At 39.7% G+C, this 19,714-nt stretch overlaps 1 long non-coding RNA gene across 2 annotated transcripts; it reads left to right on the top strand.

Annotated features, from left to right (window-relative positions):
• The first annotated feature begins 7,916 nt into the window (after window positions 1-7,916).
• On the top strand, window positions 7,917-18,104 carry LOC135321602 (uncharacterized). 2 transcript variants are annotated; one of them, XR_010381473.1, is made up of 5 exons: window positions 7,917-8,456; window positions 11,805-11,839; window positions 13,999-14,124; window positions 14,531-14,607; window positions 17,661-18,104. It is a non-coding gene; the product is annotated as an uncharacterized LOC135321602 (long non-coding RNA). The 2 variants fall into 2 exon arrangements; XR_010381474.1 differs by lacking the exon at window positions 14,531-14,607.
• Window positions 18,105-19,714: the final 1,610 nt, after the last annotated feature.

Raw genomic sequence — 19,714 nt, 5'->3', positions numbered from 1 at the left:
ATTTTTGGTTGTCACAACGGAGGAATGCTGCTGGCATCCAGTGGGTAGAGGTCAGGGATGCTGCTAAATACCCTACGATGCACAGGACAGCTGCCCAGAACAAAGAACTATTTGGCCAAAGTGCCAATAGTGTTGAGGTTAAAAAACCCAGCAAGCACTGGAGAATTCTAAGCAGTAACAGAGCAAGAACTGCACTCAAGAGCTTGGAGTCTGGCACTGAAGATGAGGTAGATACACACACACACACACACACACACACACACACACACACACACACACACACAATGGGCAAAGCAAGAAGAGCGATAAGAAATACACGGAGGATGTACACCAGAAATTGACATGTTGTAACTGATTGTACTTCAATAATAAATAAACAAACAAACAAACAAACAAACAAATTTGAATTTTAAAAAAAGAAATATACAGAGGAAAAATTACTTAGAGCTTCAGGGATCAGGGAAAACTTTGAAAAATAAAACTGTAAATATCCATCTTACCATTCCTAAAATAACAAAACATAAAGGAACTACTTACTTTTAGAACTCTTTTTTCTGTAACTAAAGATAAATTAACCACTAAATACTTAGAGAAAACATTCTCTTTATTCCTGAAGCTACTAAATTCCCTGGGAAGACAAAGTTGAGTAAAACAAAGTCACTTCTCTGGAGCCCAGAGCAGAGTAATATCTCCAACTGCACGTTAACATGATCAAAATTCATTTCTTCAAATTACGCACCAAACACTTTGTGTGGCACAGACTTAATAAACAGGCAAGCCTCCTGCCCTTGTAGAACACACTATCTCTTGGGGGAGGGAGACAAATATCAAACCAACAAATGCATGATTTCAGTGTGTGACTTCTGTTTTTTTTTTTTAAATTAGACTATAGTCCAAAAAAATCCTGAAAATCTCCTCCAGCAAAACACCTAGAAACGCTAGCTAAAATATCACAACATTCTTTTTGAAAACAAAGCTAAGCATGAAAGAAACTATGGGAAGCCATTAAGGGCCAAAAACAAAGAGGGAAATGAAAACCAGAGCAGGGAATGTAAACTGACAATGAGGCTCCTGGGGCTTGAGAAGAGGGGTGTATTAGTCTCAAAAACCAATAGAATTTTTTTTTTAATGGAAATAGGATATGAAGCCTCAGATCTCAGAGATTAGGATCTGGAAGTCAAACCCCTGAATAAAGCTAGCATCCTTGGACTTTAAAAAACAGAAACAAAAACGAAAACAAAAACAAAAAACAAATTGCAGGCACAGGAAAATAAGAAGGAAGCTTATCCATTGTGGGGTGGACTGGATGAGGGGAAGAGATGCCTAAGCTGAGAATTCATTACCATAAACCAGGTTTCAGTAAGTTTGATGAGCAAATGTACAGCACTCACGTTGTCTGAGAATCCTCAGTCCAAGATGTTACTGTAAGAAGCCCCAGGGGAGAGCTGGGTGCCACCACCTCCTCAGTCATGTGGAGCAGCAGGACCAAGAGCTCGCCTCTCCTCACCACTACAGCAAAACCACAACTGACTGCTAAACAGCCATTGGAGGAAAAAAAAAAAAAAAAAGACTGGAACCTAGCAAAAAAGATCTTCAACTGGAAACATAAAGAGGGAACCTCAGCGCACGGTAGCAAGGGTGTGCTTACGATATAATTGGGCCCCATACACCCTGGGTGGGCAACTGAAGTCAGAAGAGGCCCTCCCACAGGAGTGAGAGTTTTAAGCCCAACGCCAGGCCTCCTAGCCCAGGGTTCCGGCATCGGGAGGAGGAGACCCTAGGACATCTGGTTTTGAAGGCCATTGGGGCTTAACTCCAGGAGCCATGAGGACTGGGAGAAACAGAGACTTCACTCTCTAGAGACACGTACACAGAATCTCGGTGCACTCTAGATCTAAGGGCAGAGGCAGTGATTTCATAGGAAATTGGGCCAGGCCTGCCTGCTGGTTTTGGAAGTTCCCCTGGGGAGGTAGGGGACGGCTGTGGCTCACCCTGGGGACATAAAGCTGGTGGCCGACATTCCAGGAGTGCTCATCTACATGAGCTTTCCTGGAGGCTGACGTCTTGATTGGATCGTTAGCACGAAGACCTGGTCCCACCCCGCAGCCTGTAGGCTTACATGCTGGGCAGCCTCAGGCCAGACAAGAAGCCCCAGATCAGTCATCTCCACAGACTCTAACAGAAGCAAATGTCCCTCCATACAGCCCAGCCCCTGTGACTATGTCTCTGCGTGGCTCGTCGCCGTGATGTTTTTCTGCGCAGTGCTTCCCGTCCTTCCTCCTTTCTTCTCCTCGTCTCCCTGCCCTGGGATGACACCAACAAATAAAGCTTAGCACACAATCCTTGTCTCAGGCTCTGCCTTCTAGGTAACCTGAGCTAACTTAGGGGCTCTTGTAGGAGAAGGCCTGTTTGAGGAACTGCCGTCTTAAGCTGAGACCTGAAGGATAAGGAAGCTGCGCAGACTATAGAGGGAAGGGCAATCCAGGCGGAGAGAACAGCACATCCAAAGGCTCTGGTTTGGGACAGAGCACAGAACCTTCAAGAAACATTAAGATAGTAAAGGCAGAACATAAGAGAGGGGTTTGGACAGCTACGTTAAGAGCCCAGTTATATAGAACACAGTTCTCAGGCCTGCATCTTGTCCACAGTTGTGTGTGTGTGTGTGTGTGTGTGTTTAAATTAATTGCCAGAAGCTGAAAATAAGGAGGTAGCACACAGTAATTTCTGAATTTTCAAAACACTCAAAAGATTTGTCAATAGTGGGCCTGTATTCTTACATTTCAACCATCAGTTGGATCCACTCCTTGAGACAAAGTCTGTGACCTCAAGTTCACCACTGTCCTAACCCAGCCTTTTCCATTCATTATGTTGCTGTTTTGGCCTCTATGGGGGTTTGAATGTATAGCTCTTAACTTAGGGATTTAGAGGTTATGGTTAAAAAAAAAAGTTGGCTTGTATTCTAAGACAAATATAGCCCTTCAAGTATTTTAAGCAAAGGAATGATGTGATCTGATGTATATATACTCTTCACTGTAAAAAAAAAAAAAAATTGGAGAGGGCCAAAAATGGAAAAGAGGATACAAATGAGGAGACTAGGGCAGGAATCTGGGTGAAAGATTACAATGGCTTGAAATAGAGAGGTAGCAACGGAAATGAAAAGATATAAATGGATTTAAAGGGTGTTTTGAAAGCAGAAAATACAGTATTTGCAAACAGATATTGAAGGTGAGAGAGAGAATCAAAAATGACTTGTACTGTGTGATGAATCACTTAATTTTCTATGGTCAGCAGCTGAAGGGATGTCCATTGATAATCCTTAGTACACGGAGAACTTAACAGGTGCCAGGAGGGGTACAAACAAAAGAAACTCTAAGGCTCTTAAGAAGTCTGAGTCTTATTGGTAGAGGTAGGATGGATGCAAACGTACGTACTTAGAAGTTATACAACTCACAAGATAGGTGACGTTGACAATATTAGTAATATACCTAATATTCACTGAAGGTGTATGATGTTCCCAGTACAGACATCTCATTTAATTCTACCAATACCACCTAGAGTTAGGCATTTTTATCACCCCCATGGTATACATGGAAAAATAAAAAGTGAGGGAAGCAAGGTGACTAGAATAAGATCACATAGCTTGTAATAGGCAGAGCTGGGATTTGGGCCCAAGCAGACTGATTCCACTGGCCATTTGTTTTTTTGTTTTGTTTTGTTTTAACATTTTTTTTATTGAGTTATAGTCATTTTACAATGTTGTGTCAAATTCCAGTGTAGAGCACAATTTTTCAGTTATACATGAACACATTTATATTGTCACATTGTTTTCTCGCTGTGAGCTACTGCAAGATCTTGTATATGTTTCCCTGTACTGGCCATTTGTTTAATCAGTACACTAGATTGCTTTTATATACATTTCGTGGGGTCACAAATTTACTTGCAGACTGCAGCTTAGATATGTAAAGCAAAATGTAACTCCTTTAATTTGACTGAAACGGCTCTGAGCTTCCTCACAAGCCACCATCAGCTGGTTAGAGGAGGGAATTAAACTTTCCTCAAGAGTGTTTAAAATTTACTTCCAATAACTAATTGAAACAGCCCCTTTAGGTAACGGTCTGAGCAATCTAGGAAAGAAATGCAGATTTTTAGTCTCCCACCATGTCCCTGTGTACAAGTGCGTGCACACACACACCCCTCTGCTGTACAAGGCAGTATCTGGGTGATGGGGGAAGGCTGTGGTTTATGTGAGGACACAGAACCATTCAAGTTCTCCAATCTTAGGCCACTTGGGTTCTACCTGCCCTGCTGGCATTATGACTCAACTCCCTTGCTGGAATCAGCCTTGATCTAGTCCCTTAGCTGACTGAAAACCTGGTAGCACTCCATGGTTGGTGGAGATCCATCTCAGCCTCAGCAGTGCTGTAGAGCTCCCCACATCTCTGACATTTCCTACATCCAACCATCAGGCCCAGCAGTCCACCTCCTGCCTCTGCTTCAGAGCCACTCCCATCTCAGTAGTCTTCATGGCTAGACTGACAATAAATTTTTTCTTTTTTAATGGAGGTGCTGGGGATTGAACCCAAAATCTCCTGCATGCTAAGCATGTGCTCTACCACTGAGCTATGACCCTCATCTCCCTCCAATAAAATTTACCAGCCAAACTGAGACACTTATGAGAGTACAGGAAGGTATATGAAGGTACATTATAATTACATGGGCACAACTGGGATAAACTAGGGCAGTCTCTAACTGGGACATAGGGCAGGCCCTCCGGTTCTTGACTTAGCTGCTTTGCAAGTTCCCCTTCCAGAGCTTCGAGAATTTCTTAGTCCTATTTATACTACATGGGATGGAAGAGGGGTCCAGAAAAGCTAAACTTTGATGGTCCCACTAGCCACATTGCACAGCCAAGTTCAATCTGTTGAGGCTGAGTCCCATGTTAGTCTAAATTAGCCCAAAAGGCAATCCCTGTTGGATTATAAATGGAAATAGCCTCCCACACAACCATTTAACACAGGTCCTCCTCTTCCAGGAAAGCTCAGGGAGGGGGATGGCTCAGATGCCGCAGGGGGAGAGGTAGCTGCTCCTCACTCTAGGAAAACTCTGCGAGCTAAGGTTTCTAGACCTTCCTTTTAGTAAGTGAAAGCAAAGCTAAAGGAGACTGGGGGTAAACTCTCAACTCCAAAAAGCCTTGCTCTCAACTCTATTGTCTGATTAAAAAAGTCCAATGCCGGTCTCTCATCCTGGACCTCTAAGCCTCAAGACTCCGATTTAGAAGTAGAAGACTGTGAATGAAAAATGATTTCAGGGAAGAGGTGGAAATAAAATGCATTGATTTAACACTTGTAAAATAAAATAACTAACATACAGAAGGTGTTCCTTCTCAGCCATGTTCTGCCTGTAGTGAGAGAAGTCCTTAAGGTCGTTCAAAATTAAGATCTTTACACAGACTTGATAAGTTGAATAAACAGATGCCCTTTGTCAGATACACTGTCAGAATCATTAGACCCTCAGAGGTCAGGGTTCAGCTGATTTTAGAACCAAGATCCTGTTCTAAACACTCAATGGCTCTGTGATTTTATCTTTGACAAACCAAAAAGTATTTTATATCAGGTTTCCAATTAGGGCTTTGCTTACTCAGTTAAATGTCTCAAACCTAAGCTGTATAAGTTTTAATGTTTGAAAGTGGCATTAAATGGTTTTCCAATATTGAAAAAGGATTATTGAAAGGTCCCCAAGGCTCGTGATGTTTCACAAAGACATCCTAGTGGGTTCATTCTTCTATGTCTTCTACTTAGTGCCAGGCAGTGACAACAATTGCGTCTCATGTATGTTGTTACTGTAGTTGATATTGGATAATCCTAAACTAAAGGAAGTTCTCTCTACCAATGTGCAAGTTTCCAAGCATAGGCAGAAGAGTACACAAATGCTGAGTAATCAGAGTTCTGGAAGGACCAAACTAGAAGAGGCCAGGTGGAATTTGTCTCGGAAGGTTTTATAATGCCTCTATGATTAATAAACCTAAGGAAAACATCTGAAGCGTCTTTGAAATGCTAAGAATGAACCATTGGAGAACAACTGTGCTTCAAAGAGTTGCAAACTATGTGAGGCCATATCTCATTGGGGGGAGAAAAGGAATCCTGTGCCTCCAATAAATTATTTAGAAAGAAGTAAAAGACTGAATTGGACAAATTTAGGAAAGTTTCTATTAACTCATCAATTCAAACGACTCCCCCCAAACCTTAAGTCCCAGGATTTCCAAAGTAACTTCCTAGGAATTTGTGTGCCGAACTGAATATTCTCAGAAATGCAGCTCCATATTACATACCAGATCAGCTGGGACTTAACAAAAGGAAACTGTGTGGAAATCTGGATAGTTCTATAAATATCTTTAGATGCCTCATGTATATGAAAAAAGGAGCTTAAGAAAACAAGTAAAGGAGACACTGTGCTTTATAAATTATTATCAGTACACACTCACTGAGTAGCAACAAGGAGCAAGACTTGTTCCTGGGCATAAAAAGGTGGGTTTGCCCCTTCCTTCAAGACATTTCATCTAGCTGATATGATAGATATGTAATTAGAATGCACACAATTGCAATGAAAACAATGCAACACAGAATTAGTACAAAGAATCAAAGATCTTCTTCTCTAATGCAAGAGCTTATGAGGAAGAGAAACTTTTTGAAAGGGTCTGGGTAAATCAGAGATGCAGATAGATGACCATTAGGCAAAGAGTGCACTGCATATATAACAAAGGTTAGCCAGTTGTCAAATATTCATGATCATGAGAACAGAAGTTATATAGGTGACTGAAATACATCCATGAGATCCTAAGTTTTACACAAATTTCAAAAACCCCACACTTTCTTCCATCATGCATCAATTCCCCTAAACCACAGGGCCTAAATTAGAGTTTCATCCATCACTTGACCAAAAATTATTTCACAGTCACAAGGTAGGTGCTGCTGGGAGAAAACGCCTGGTCACCGTTGGAATGGCAAGTGGGGCTTCTCACTGGCCCATGTTTGTGGGGACCCATTTATGACATAATAAGCACCCTCCAGCAGGTCCCCACACCGCATGCCAGACAGCCACAGAGTCCTCTCCAAGAAGCCTAAGATTCCACCCCACGTCTGCTTCTCCCTTGAGCTCCCAACAGCCCCACCCAGAGGCCAGCGCTCAAGAACCTGCTTTTCCACTCTGCCCATGACGCAACCTCCCCTCCCAGCCCCACACTCCGTTTTCCCCCCATCTCCATCTCCAAAGGCGCACCAAGAAAGCAGTAGATGAAGAGCTTTGCCACGGGTCGCAGGTGCACCAGACAGCTGTGTGGTGACTGGACGCTCTAAGAACTTGAGGCCTGACACTGGGATTGAGGTCATGCTGACTGCACAGCCTCCTGCCCATGTCACGACATAAGAGCGGAGATCCCTGAGAAAGTGGACCACCCCTACCACAAGGAACAGGCAGCAGAGGGCCCTGGCTCTAGACCCCAGCACCTTTGAAGATCCTCACCTACCGTCTGGGTTGCTTAGATCTTAAAAAAAAAAAAAAAAAAGCAGCATTTTCTTAAAACATAGTTAGAGATTATATGCTATTTCCTATGGCTCTGAGAACAGAATCCCTCTTGTAGTAAATATATCAGGAAACTGAGGACCTTCAGACATTTTACTTTCCAGAATTGTTTTTATAAAAGTTACTACATGTGGAATTGTAGGACTCCCTGTGGTAACTTCCATTCATTCCCATTTCTCTCCTGTTTTCAGTCAATGAAGAAGTTACCCAGAAGGTTGAAAAAGAGGGAATAAATAAATAATAAATTAGGTAAACCTCAATTCAAATATACACTCTTAAAAAAAAATCAAGACACGAGAAGTATACAAATGTGCAAAAATATGAGTGACGGCAGGAAAAGTTCTAGGTGAGTATATGGTTGGGTGAAGAAGCGGAAGAGATATGTGATGAAACCCAAGCCCTTGTCTTTAGCATTGAAATAGCTCTGTGACTCGGTTTCAGTGGAACACTCCATTCAGGCTGACGGGTTTCTTTCCTTCCTCTTTCTGTAATGAGTGAGATTTACAAGAAGCTGAATCAAGCCTACTATAGATACTGTACTACCAAGATGTGGCAGGGAGTGCTGGTTGTGCACAAAAACCCACTCCCCCTTTTCCCCCAGGAACTGACTCGGAGCTGGATACTGACTTCCCAACCAGCCAGTTTTCTGCCGCCGCGTGGCTAAGATCTCTCCACAACAGCAGGAATGCTGGTGCCACTTCGGGATCTGGACCTAAGACAAAGGGGCTGAAGTTCCCTGCCTATCTCTTCCCCTTCCCGCTGGCTGGAACCTAGAAACAGCGACTCCCCTTCGACCATGTAAACAACAATTTTCCCCTTGTGTCTCCTCCTGCTCCTGTGGTGAAGCAACAAGACGAAAGGAACCCACTTGCCTGAGTGTGAGTCCCGTCACTCTGTCCCGCTGAACCCTGGACTATTACGTGAGAAGGAAACTTCTCTGTTCTTTAAACCACTGTATTTTGAGGTGTCTCTCTCTCTGTCTCTCTTTTTTTACAGCAGCTTAGCCTTGTGCTAATTCAGAAGAGAAAGTATGTTATCAAAGGAAGGATATAGTATTTAGGAACAATCATAAGAGGTCAGTTTAATTTTTTATTTCCCTAGCTGTTTTGTACTGAAGCCTGGGAAAACACTGTGCTAGTGTAGAAGCCATCCCACATTCCTTGGACAAATTTTCAGTTTGCTCTGGTGAGATTCCAGCTGCCAGTATCTGCATCCTTCAGTGCTCTTCTCCCAGCTGTTGTTTAGGTGCAGGCTAAGGTACTAGAGAATTAATATCCCAGGGAAAAGCCCTCAACTGGTGGCCTCCCAGAAGTTGGTGTATTAATATCCCAGCTCCCCCACCCTTAGGCGGAAAATCCTAAGGTGTGTGCTTTGCACCATTTTCCCTATGGAATTAAGCTCCAGGTGCCCTTTGTGAGAGCTGGCTTGCCCGTGTACTCTTTATTGGTTGCCCCTCTGTCACTTGATTTCTTCCTCCACTTCCCTACCATATTCGCCTAACTTCCCAGATAAACTGATTTCACTCAAATTCTTGCTGTAAGATCTGCTTCTGGGAGAACCCAAAGTAAGACAGCCAGCTACTTCACATTCACCATCTCAGCCAAAACAATTCTCCTACATAGCTATTATTCTTAGACAGGATTATGCTATTTTTATGGATGAAGAAATCGAACTTCTGAGATGCTAAGTAACAGACCAAGATCAGTGTCACAACTAGAATTGGAACTTGGGACTATTTCACTCAGAAGTTTTTACACATTCTAATATACTAGACCCCACTAGAAGTGGAAGTTTTACAATTATCTACTGATACAACTTTCAGTAGAGGATGATGTTGGCAGTTTTATGACTGGAGGATGTATTTCAGGAAAATTAGACAAAATAGGTTCTACAGTAGCCTATAAAATTTGTTTTAAATAAAACACTTCTGATACCATCTTGTTAGATACACATTTTTAGCCTGAACAGGAAAAATAAAAAAAGGCAGTTTTAGGCTACTTGCTAACAAAAATGTATTTAGCACTTTTTAAATTAGTCAGATCCTGACTAGAGCTAATTCTGTTGAATAAACCTGCTTCTTAGGATGTCTGCATATATTCTTTCTTGGTAGCAACCCAGCTCTGCCCACCTCCCTGTCAGGACTCACGTAGGGAAAGGGAGAGTAGGATGAATACACATCAAGGTATAAATCATTCATTAGGCTTAGCGTGCAGGAATTTTCGTATTTGAACAAAGGATTCAATCTGTCTACTAGAGAATTGATAGAATTTCGGTTTAGAACTTCAGAATGTAGTCAACAAATACAATTTAGACAGATTTGATGAGACAGTTATCTTTCCTACGCTTCTCCTAAAACTAATCCCACACAAAGCAGGCGCACACAGAGGATAGTAAAAAATCTGAGGAAATAACAGTTTCTTTATACTTGTATTTGCAATTTAATCTGTGGATTCTTCTCGATTTTAAGTTAACAGTCTTCCAGGAAAAACCCTGCCAAGTTGTCGCACACAAGCAATACAAGGGGTTAAGGTAATACTGTAATAGCGTGGAAGCATTACAAGATCTCAGAGAAAAAAGCTGTCTGTTTACTCTTCACCACCACTAGATATAATCTAAACACTACATTCCTAACAGGATATGCAATATCACTTGCATTCAGTCTGGGCAATTGCATTCCTCTCCTGGTCTTAGCTGAACTCTGCGGGCATGATCTTAAGCTTTAGTTATTTGAGGTAAACGAACCCTGTGGTCACGCCTGCTTCAAATGAAGCTAATGTCAATATGGACGGGCATTGAGGAGTATACTAAAAGCCTCAAAACACTGATTATCTTCAGAAAACGTAATGAGTCCGTTCCTTATTGATGTCAGATTTTTATAGGGAACATTACATCACATAAAGTCTGAAGAGGGATGAAAGCCAGGATAAACAGAGCTGTGCATCAGGAAGTCTTAAGGCTCACAGCAGTTTAGCTGATAGAGTCATATTCGTATCACTTTTATCCAGACTGTGATAATAAAACAGAAATATGCACATTGGAACACACTTATCTAACTTATAAAAGTGTACAAAGTTTTATGTGCGCATGTAAATAAAACAAACTTTGCCTGTCTCCAGAAATGGCTTTTCATTTCTCCAGGGACTCACACATGAGATTTTATGGTTTAATCAAATAATAAAATGTACTCTCTCTGTATATATATATACTAAATGTATTTCATCTTAAAATAGTTCTGCCTATTTTAAAAAATTAATTTTTATTCAACACTCTACAGCATATCCTCATTTTAAGACTTCAAGACTTAAATATTATTTCACTGAGGATGTTGTAACTGCCTGATTGAGCTTTAAAACAAAGTTACACATGAAGAACTCCAGTAATAGGAGAGTGGTATTGTAATTCTGTGGTTGGTTATTTTTCTTTTAAGTTTTCACTTATTGGTGATACAAACAAGTGTTTATGAGTGACATAATATGGTCTCTTGGGTTTGCTTTAAAATGCTTCAAATACTTTGGGAAAATGAAGGTTGGAGCGTATAGATGAAGCAGTAATGAAGGATGTTGGTAATTACTGAAGTTGGAAGATGAATATAAAGGGGCTCCTTATATCATTCTCTCCTCTTTTGTATATTTTTAAACATTTCCTAAATAAAAACACAAAACAAGTAAGATGTTATTAACTGGATAAAATCATGCAATTTCTATTTAAAAGAGAAAGGAACAGTAACAGTGAGATACATCAATGTACATCAATAAGAATGATACAGCTTTGATTATATGCTTTGAAAAGACCATGTTAGGTGCTTTCTGTGATAGTATTAATTTAGCACGGATGTAAAAGGTTTTTAATTACACATAGAAACTCCAAATTTTTCTTTAATATGTTCAAATGCTATCTTAAAGTATTTATTAAAAGTTTGGGAATAAAAATGTGATCTTTTTAGAAAAGTAAAAACAGTCTCATGTTCACCATTTTCCATATTTTTAGAGGGGGCTTGCCAAGTTGGATAGACTCTGGCGTAGAGGAAAGTCCTCTCCAGAGAAATGCCAGGTAGAGGGACATCTTGACAGCTCAGTGACTCCTGCTACAGTTCCCTTTTGCACAGAAGAAGTTCTGGACGTTTTTCTGATGGGAGACTTTTAGGCACTATTTACTGATATATATTTTCAAGCTTCTGGCCAATAATATGTAACCATTACTGAATCACATCTCTTTTTGTTTTGCAGCATGCAAGAGAAATGAAGCTATATATTCATGGCAGGTAAGTAACACAATTTTATCTTAATTTGGATTTAATAGTGGGGTTAGTGGTCTATATTACACCTTATCTACCTATGAGGGGAAAAGTTCTTAAAATGAAACACAATTTTCAACAAAATGAGTTGCTTCACCATCATACAATAACCTGAATTCAGACCCTTGTTCTTACATTGATGGGTGGTGCTTGACTGCCACCTGGTGGCTGATCTCCTCCGAGCAGCGTGATTGTCCTCCGATAGCCTGGCATGAGGCAACTCTCGCGACAGCCTGACACTCCAAATGCCAAATTAAAATAAGACATTCTTTGCCAGATAGATCATGCTACCCAGAAGTAGAATCCTGAACCTCATGACACACATAACTATATTTGGAGATATATAAACAGCACTGTTCTATTATGATAAAAAATTCTCTAATAATACAAAAATGAAAAGCCAAAACATTAGTAGCATTTGTTATTTTTTAATAGTCTATCATGTTTTAACAACTTAATTTGGTAGCATGAGTCACCAAGGGATTATGAGATTTGGAATCAGAAAACCAGGTTTCATATGTTTAGTGTGGCCTTTGAGCAAGTGAAGAAAATTATCCTTGTTTTGAGTAGAAAAAGACAATTTTGAAATTGTCCCTTTTTTTCTCCATACTTTCTTATCTCCCTGCCACAGTCAGTGAGAAACTTGTTAACTCAAGAGAACAAAAAAGGAAAAAGTCAATATTCAGGGCAGTTTGGTTTGTCTAATAACTTACAAAATGGGGCATCAGGGAGCAGCCATAAAGTTTATATTATATGGGTCCATTTGGGAAAATACTAGGAGACAACCAACTCCTTCCTCTGCCCAGGAAAGGGAATATGAGGTCACTCGGACTGTAAGGGTGGTGGACAAGGCTTGGGGAGGAGGGAGGAGGGAGAAGTCTGGCTCATGCTCAGCAGACCACACGGAGAGGTGGAAAGTCAGGATCAGAGGTGGCCAGCACCACTAGTGCTCAAAATCATGCAGTTTGGAGAATTTCTTCTATTGTATACTAGTCTTTTTTCTCATTTGTAGATCAAAAACTTTAATGGGAAGATTGGGACACATCACCTTGTCAAATCATTGCTTTCTTTTTAAAATTTTTTTCAGTCGAAGTATAGTCAGTTCACAATGTTGCATCAATTTCTGGTTTACAGCATGATGTCTCAGACATATATATACATACATATATTCCTTTTCATAATGTCTTTCACTATAAGTTACTACAAGATATTGAATATGGTTCCCTGTGCTATACAGAAGCTAACTGTTGTATATCTATTTTACATATAGTAGTTAGTATCTGCAAATCTCTCTTGAACTCCCAATTTATCCCTTCCCACCCCCTTTCTCCTTTGGTAACCATAAATTTATTTTCTATGTCTGTGAGTCTGTCTCTGCTTTGTAAATAAGTTCATTTGTGTCTTTTTGCTTCAGATTCCACACATGAGTGATATCATATGGTATTTTTCTTTCTCTTTCTGGCTTACTTCATTTAGAATGACGATCTCCATATCCATTCATGTTGCTGCAAATGGCATTACCTTATTCTTTTTATGGCTGAGTAGTATTCCATTATATAAATATACCACTACTTCTTTATCCAGTCATCTGTCAGTGGATGTTTAGGTTGCTTCCATGTCTTGGCTAATGTAAATAATGCTGCTATGAACATTGGGGTGCATACATCTTTTCAAATTAGAGTTCCCTCCAGATATATGCCCAGGAGTGGGATTACTGGATCATATAGTAAGTTGACTTTTAGTTTTTTGAGGACTCTCCTTCTGTTTTCCATAAGATCATTGCTTTCTATTTCTGAAACTCCAAATGAGTTTTCTGCTGCCCATTTCCTTCCCTGGGTTAACCTATCCTCTGACCTGAATTTGCTATCATTACTCTAAGTACACCACAACAGGCCGCAAGGTATCCACTATCTTCATTTCACCACATACTCCTTCCCTTGTGTCAGTCACAACTCAGTTGCTCTTGCCCATTTCTATGTCTCCCTCCTTGACAGTCATATTCCTCCTTTTACTTTACTATTTTAAATCCCTTATGGTTCATGTGTCCCAGTGTTCCCAACCTGTGAAACTCTTTCCATCCCCTTCACACCCCTCACACTTTGTGATGCCTGCCTTGTTATTTACAGGTGTGGTCACATCTGCTTCTTGATCAGTGGTTCTCAGCCTTGACTACAATTAGAATCACACTGAGAGAAACCAAGACCCTTTTGGAGAACTGGATGGTTCCAGGTATAGGGTAGAGAAAATATAAGGTGAGCCTGAAACATGCTACACCACCAAGCAAGAAGGTGCTCAAAGACAGTGTTGTTACACCTTGATTTGAAGAGGCTTCCATTGGCTAAATCTGGGATAATCTGAGCATTAAAAAAAAAAAAAAACAACCTAAAAACAGTAAAGGATTAAAATACTCAAATTATAAAAGGAGTCCCTGGTACCCAGGTACGCAGAAGAAGTTGAGCAAGAAGGAAAAAAAGGGATGGGAGAAGAAACGATCTTCTGATAGAGGAATGGGAGCTAATAATTATAAAGGAATAAAAGATTTTTTTTAATTGAAGTATAGTCAGTTACAATGTGTCAGTTTGTGGTGTACAGCATAATTTCCCAGTTGCACGTATATATACATACATATATTCATTTTCATATTCTTTTTCATTAAAGGTTATTACAAGATAAAGAATAAAATAATGTCATTTGCAGCAACATGGATAGACCTGGAGATCATCATTCTAAGTGAAGTAAGCCAGAAAAAGAAAGAAAAATACCATATGATATCACTTATATGTGGAATCCAAAAGATTTTTTTTTTTAACTACCCATTTTGCCTTCCCCCAATGTAGTAACTAATTTAGGTAAAAATCATTAATGAATGATGAAACTATTGGTTAAAAGTCGATGAGGAACAGTATATTCACATGGTCTCTAAGTACCAACTGCAAAGAGGGAAATACAGCTTCAAAATGGAGCCATCTGGCAGTCTGCCCTTAACTAAGTGATCGTACTTAGCACCATCACTAATAAGGCAGAGTGACTCACTGAGCCTTCTGGTGTGATGCAGTCCGTGCACACCAGCTGTGATTCAGCCTTGCTGAAAATATTTCATCTCAATCTAATCAAAAGGACATCACGAGACAAACTCAGAATGTGAGACATTTCAAATGACAACTGTGCCTTTATTCTTCAAAAACAGCAATATCATAAATTTTAAAAAAAAAGATGGAGGGAATGGTCTAGATTAAATCGCATAGCTACAGAACATATGATCCTTGATCATATCCTGAATCAAAAACCAAAACTGTATACACACTTTGTATACAGTTAAAGAAATTCTAATGAGCTAAGTCAGATGATATTATGAAAGTATTGTCTTCTTACATGTGATAACAGTAGGAGAATATCCTTATTCTTAGGAAATGCATGCTGCGTGTCATGATGTGTTCAACTTATTTTCAAATGGTTCAGCATGTGTGTATATATATATGTATGTATGTATACAAATGATCCATAGATAAAATATTTATACATTTCATATATGTACATACTTAATATGTTATATATACAATCTAAAGATAGATGGGTGTTCATTGTACTTGTCTTTCAAATCCCAAATTCTTGTCAGTTTAAAATGTTTCAAAATAAAAAATCGGAGGACAAAAGTCCTATGTTGTTTGGTAAGGCTATTATGAAACTGGAAGATTGTGTAAGGCAAAGTAGAAAAGGCCCCCAGTACAGTGACTTTTGAAAGCTGGAGACGTCATTCTCTGTCATGGAGTTCGGGAACGATTTCATGGAAGGAAATACATTTTTAAATGTAAAAGTTTTGAGTTAGGAGGGACCTTGCAAGTCATCTAATTCAGCTCCCTCATTCTGAAGATGAGAAAGCTGAGAGGCTAAGTGGCTTGTCCAAATTCAACAAATGTTTAGTGCAAAGCTGTGAGTCAGAAGCCAGAATCCATGGTGGTTTGCCATTAATCCATTTATTGAGCAACTCCTACATGCTAAGATATGCCCTACTTTCCATTTGAGATGGACCAAGAAGGACACACTAAGTAAGGAAACGTGTGTGGAACTCAACTGTTACAAGTTTCAAAATAAAATTTAAAAGTCAGAATTACTGGCTTTGAAGATGGAGGAAGGGGTTCATGAACCAAGGTCTCTGGCAGCCTCTAGACACTTGGAACACCCTCAGCCAACAACCAGCTAGGAGACGGAGACACTTCAGTCCACAACTGCCAAAAGCTGAATTCTGCCAACAATCTAAATAAGCAAGGAAAAGGAGTCTCCCCTAGAGCTTCTAGAAAGGAATGGAGCCCTCGTGACAACTTGATTTTACCCAGCGAGACCCATACTGGACATCTGACCAGCAGAACTGTACAATAATAAATGTGTGTTGTTCAAAAAAAAGAAGTTGAGGGGGAGGTGGGTGTAGCTCAAGTGGTAGAGCACATGCTTAGCAGGCATGCAGCCCTGGGTTCAATCCCCAGTACTGGCCATCAAAAAATAATTAAGTAAATAAACCTAATTACCTCCAACTCCCACCCCGCCTAAAAACACCTAAATTAATTTTTTTTAAACCTTAAAAAAAGAAGAAGTTGATTGGGCAAAAACAGGAACCAACAACTGTTGTACCACTGCAACACACAAAGCAGTAAAAGACCAATGAAAATCCCAGGGGTATTATTAAGCTTTTGTAAAAACCCCAAATAAATACAGAGTAGCTCAATTTTTAAAAAATATTCATTGTACGTTAAAAATTTGGGGGGGTTGTCTTTTTTTCATTGAGTGAAAAAGTCTGCTAAATTGCATTATTGATAAAATTATCTATTTGTAAAATTTAAGTTTTTCTTTCTCACGTATAATATATCTCAGATTTTGGAGAATTTTAAGGTTATTCCTATTTTCTTCGTCCTTCTTTTCCTAAGATTGTATGCAGTTGGGCATATAACCTTTGTGAGAGAGCAGCTATTTAGCATCATCAGCTCCTGTTTGGAAAACAAGTATTTTCAAAGCTAATGAAAGCCATGATTGGCATGATTTTGCTTAGCCAACTGAAAACCATATAAAAATCAGCAACATATTATGCAATAACGTAGTCTCATGGCATAAACAAGGATGGCCGGATAGATCTGAAAAGAAACCTTAATTTTTAGGTGATTGGCTTAAGGGTTGATTAAGTATATACATTGCTTTTTTTTCCACTTAGCTAAGTCATAAATCTAATTTTGAAAATCAGATAATCTCATTCAAACCTCTGTTTCTAGTTTTCAGACCCAAAATAGAGCAACATCAGCATGACAAATATTTATTAGAGTCCTTTAATGAACCAGAAACAACAAGAACAAACAGAAAAATAATGGAATAAAATAATAGGTGGAAACTCTTACCACAGCCACTGTCACTGCTTTCCAAAAGCTTCTGGGCATTGTAGTTTCCTAAGGAATTCAAAGATGGAAATTTTTAGAAATCGTCTTCCTATTTTGAAGGGCACAACAGAAAACTGTGCTCAAATTGACTTTCCCTGTTTAGTTCAAAAGCAAAATAAAATGACAGTGGTCAAATACATTTTCATCCAGTTTGCGATGCTTCATTGTACATCCAGCCTATCCTGATATGTTACTTTAATTATATTTTTATGTGGGAAGTATTGTCTCCTACCAAAGCATGCTCTTTATTTGGTCAGACAGAAGATTCAGAGAAAAACCATTTTCATTTTCTTCCAGTGGGAGTCAAGTCTGCATTGAGGAAATGTTTGTCATGCTCACCACATTTTTGTCATTTACTTGCTTCACAGAGCCAGTGTACAACTCTGAAGAGAGAAGAATGGCCACTGTGTATAATGCTGGAGAAATCCTCCCTGCCACCCATCTTTCCTTCTGTTGGACAGCCAGGCCAGTCTTTCTATAACAACTTTTCGATTCTGAATCTTGCTCAAAATTTGCTAAGGTATCCCTTTTGTCTCCTGCCCAGAATCCAGGCTCTCTAACCTGCCTTCAGTGATTGCCCTCCCACCAAAAATCACCCCCCAAACAGGGCCAAACTGGTCCATTTTTTTTCCCTTTGCTCATCCTGCTTAAAGTGAATTTTATCCAAATCCTAATCACCCTTCAAGAGCCAGCTCAAGGCCTCTCTCATTCATAAGAGCCTTCCCAGTCCTTGCGGCTCACATATTAACTCTCTCTGAGTGCTTGTCTGAGCTCTTTTTTCTTTTGGCATTCAATAAAATATTCCCTTTTTATCCTTGCCCTTTTTTATGGTCCACCTTCCACTCCAGTTGTTGGGAAATAGTAAACTGTATGCCATAAACGCAAAAATGATTATATCTGTGGTAGATTGTATTATTACTTGCAATTATTCACTCTGTCCTTCTTCAGGAATAAAATATGTTCCCTTACCCCCTTTGATTTAGGGCTCAGACATCTGACCTGCTTCTTTGGCCAATGGAATGTTCGTTAGCTATCACTTCAAACAAAGTTTTTGAGGAATTGCAAGGTTCCAAAACTCTCCTAGTTCCTGTGCCCTCTGCCATCAGAAAAGCACATTGTACATAAGGCTTTCCTTTAGTTTAGGTCTCAAAATAAGGATATAAGTAGAGGATACTCAGTTTGTAGTTTGGAGTAAAATCACAACATCCAGTCAGTCACTGACAATATGAACTTGAATAGAAATAAATATTTGTTGCTGTAAACCACTGAAAATCCGAGACTGCTTGTCACGTAGTAAGAGCTGCTTGACACAGTATCTAATATTTTGTAGGTACTGATGTCCTGTATCCACAGGATCTCGTTTAACTGACACAATAATCCTCTGTGCTATGTATTTTATTATCCACTCTTACATATGAGAAAACAAAGATGAGGTAAAGCAACTAGTCCAAAACACACATTGCTGTAAGATTTCAGAGTCAGACACGTCTAACTTTGAAGTTAGGTTCTGCCACTTACCAAATACAGCATCAAAGACATGATAACAGCCTCACTAAAAATCAGTCATATGTAAAATAGAGATAACACTTAAGCTCTTTTCACACTGTACTTTTAAGGGCTGTTGGGAGGATTAAATTATATAATACACATGAATGGCCAAGGTTTAATGAACGAGTCTTAATCTAAGTCACGGCTAAATTAGACCCTGAGATAAACACTTGATGTGGGTAGTTTAGGAAGCATGTGTGAGGAGGGGGAAAAGTGAGATAAAGAATGAGAAAAGCGAGTAAAATGATCAGGTTACAATTTGGGGCAATAGGCTCAGTCACACTAATACCGTGTGGACTGTGACTCAGATGACCAAGTGAAAAGCCCATCAAGATCCTGCACAAATAACAGCCAAAAACTCTCTACAAAAAACCAAATAAGCAAAAACTGGAAAGTGAAGTCACTGGAAAGCGAACAAGCAGATTCTGGAGGAATAGAAACTTGGAAGGAGGATCAGAAGGGGATGAGTTTTCCATCATTGCAGATTTTACCCTGAGGGCAGGCTGAAGTCAGCACTGAACAGCATGCCTAAAACTCTAATAGGAAACAGTCTTTCTGGCCCAAAGAATCAGAGGGTGGAATTTAGAGCAACCACAGATCCTGAAAAGTTGGGGTGGAGGTGGGGAGAAAGAAGTGAGCCAGAAAGAGAGAGCCCTGAATTCTGTTTATAAACTCTACTCCACACGCTGAACCGTACATGCATGGAAAAGACTTTAACACCTCAGGTAAGGACAAAAGGAATGAGTAGAGATTTGAGCTGCTCCCCAAGAGAAAGTCTTTACACTTTGAGTTCGGCCAAGATAATTTCCCACTTAAAAAAAAAATTCTTTGAAAAAATATAATCTTGAGTCTTCACTTCATAACATCCTTCAAT

This window comes from Camelus dromedarius, chromosome 6 (genome assembly GCF_036321535.1).
Source record: "Camelus dromedarius isolate mCamDro1 chromosome 6, mCamDro1.pat, whole genome shotgun sequence".
Taxonomy (NCBI): domain Eukaryota; kingdom Metazoa; phylum Chordata; class Mammalia; order Artiodactyla; family Camelidae; genus Camelus; species Camelus dromedarius.
This window is presented reverse-complemented; position numbering and strand designations above follow the sequence as displayed.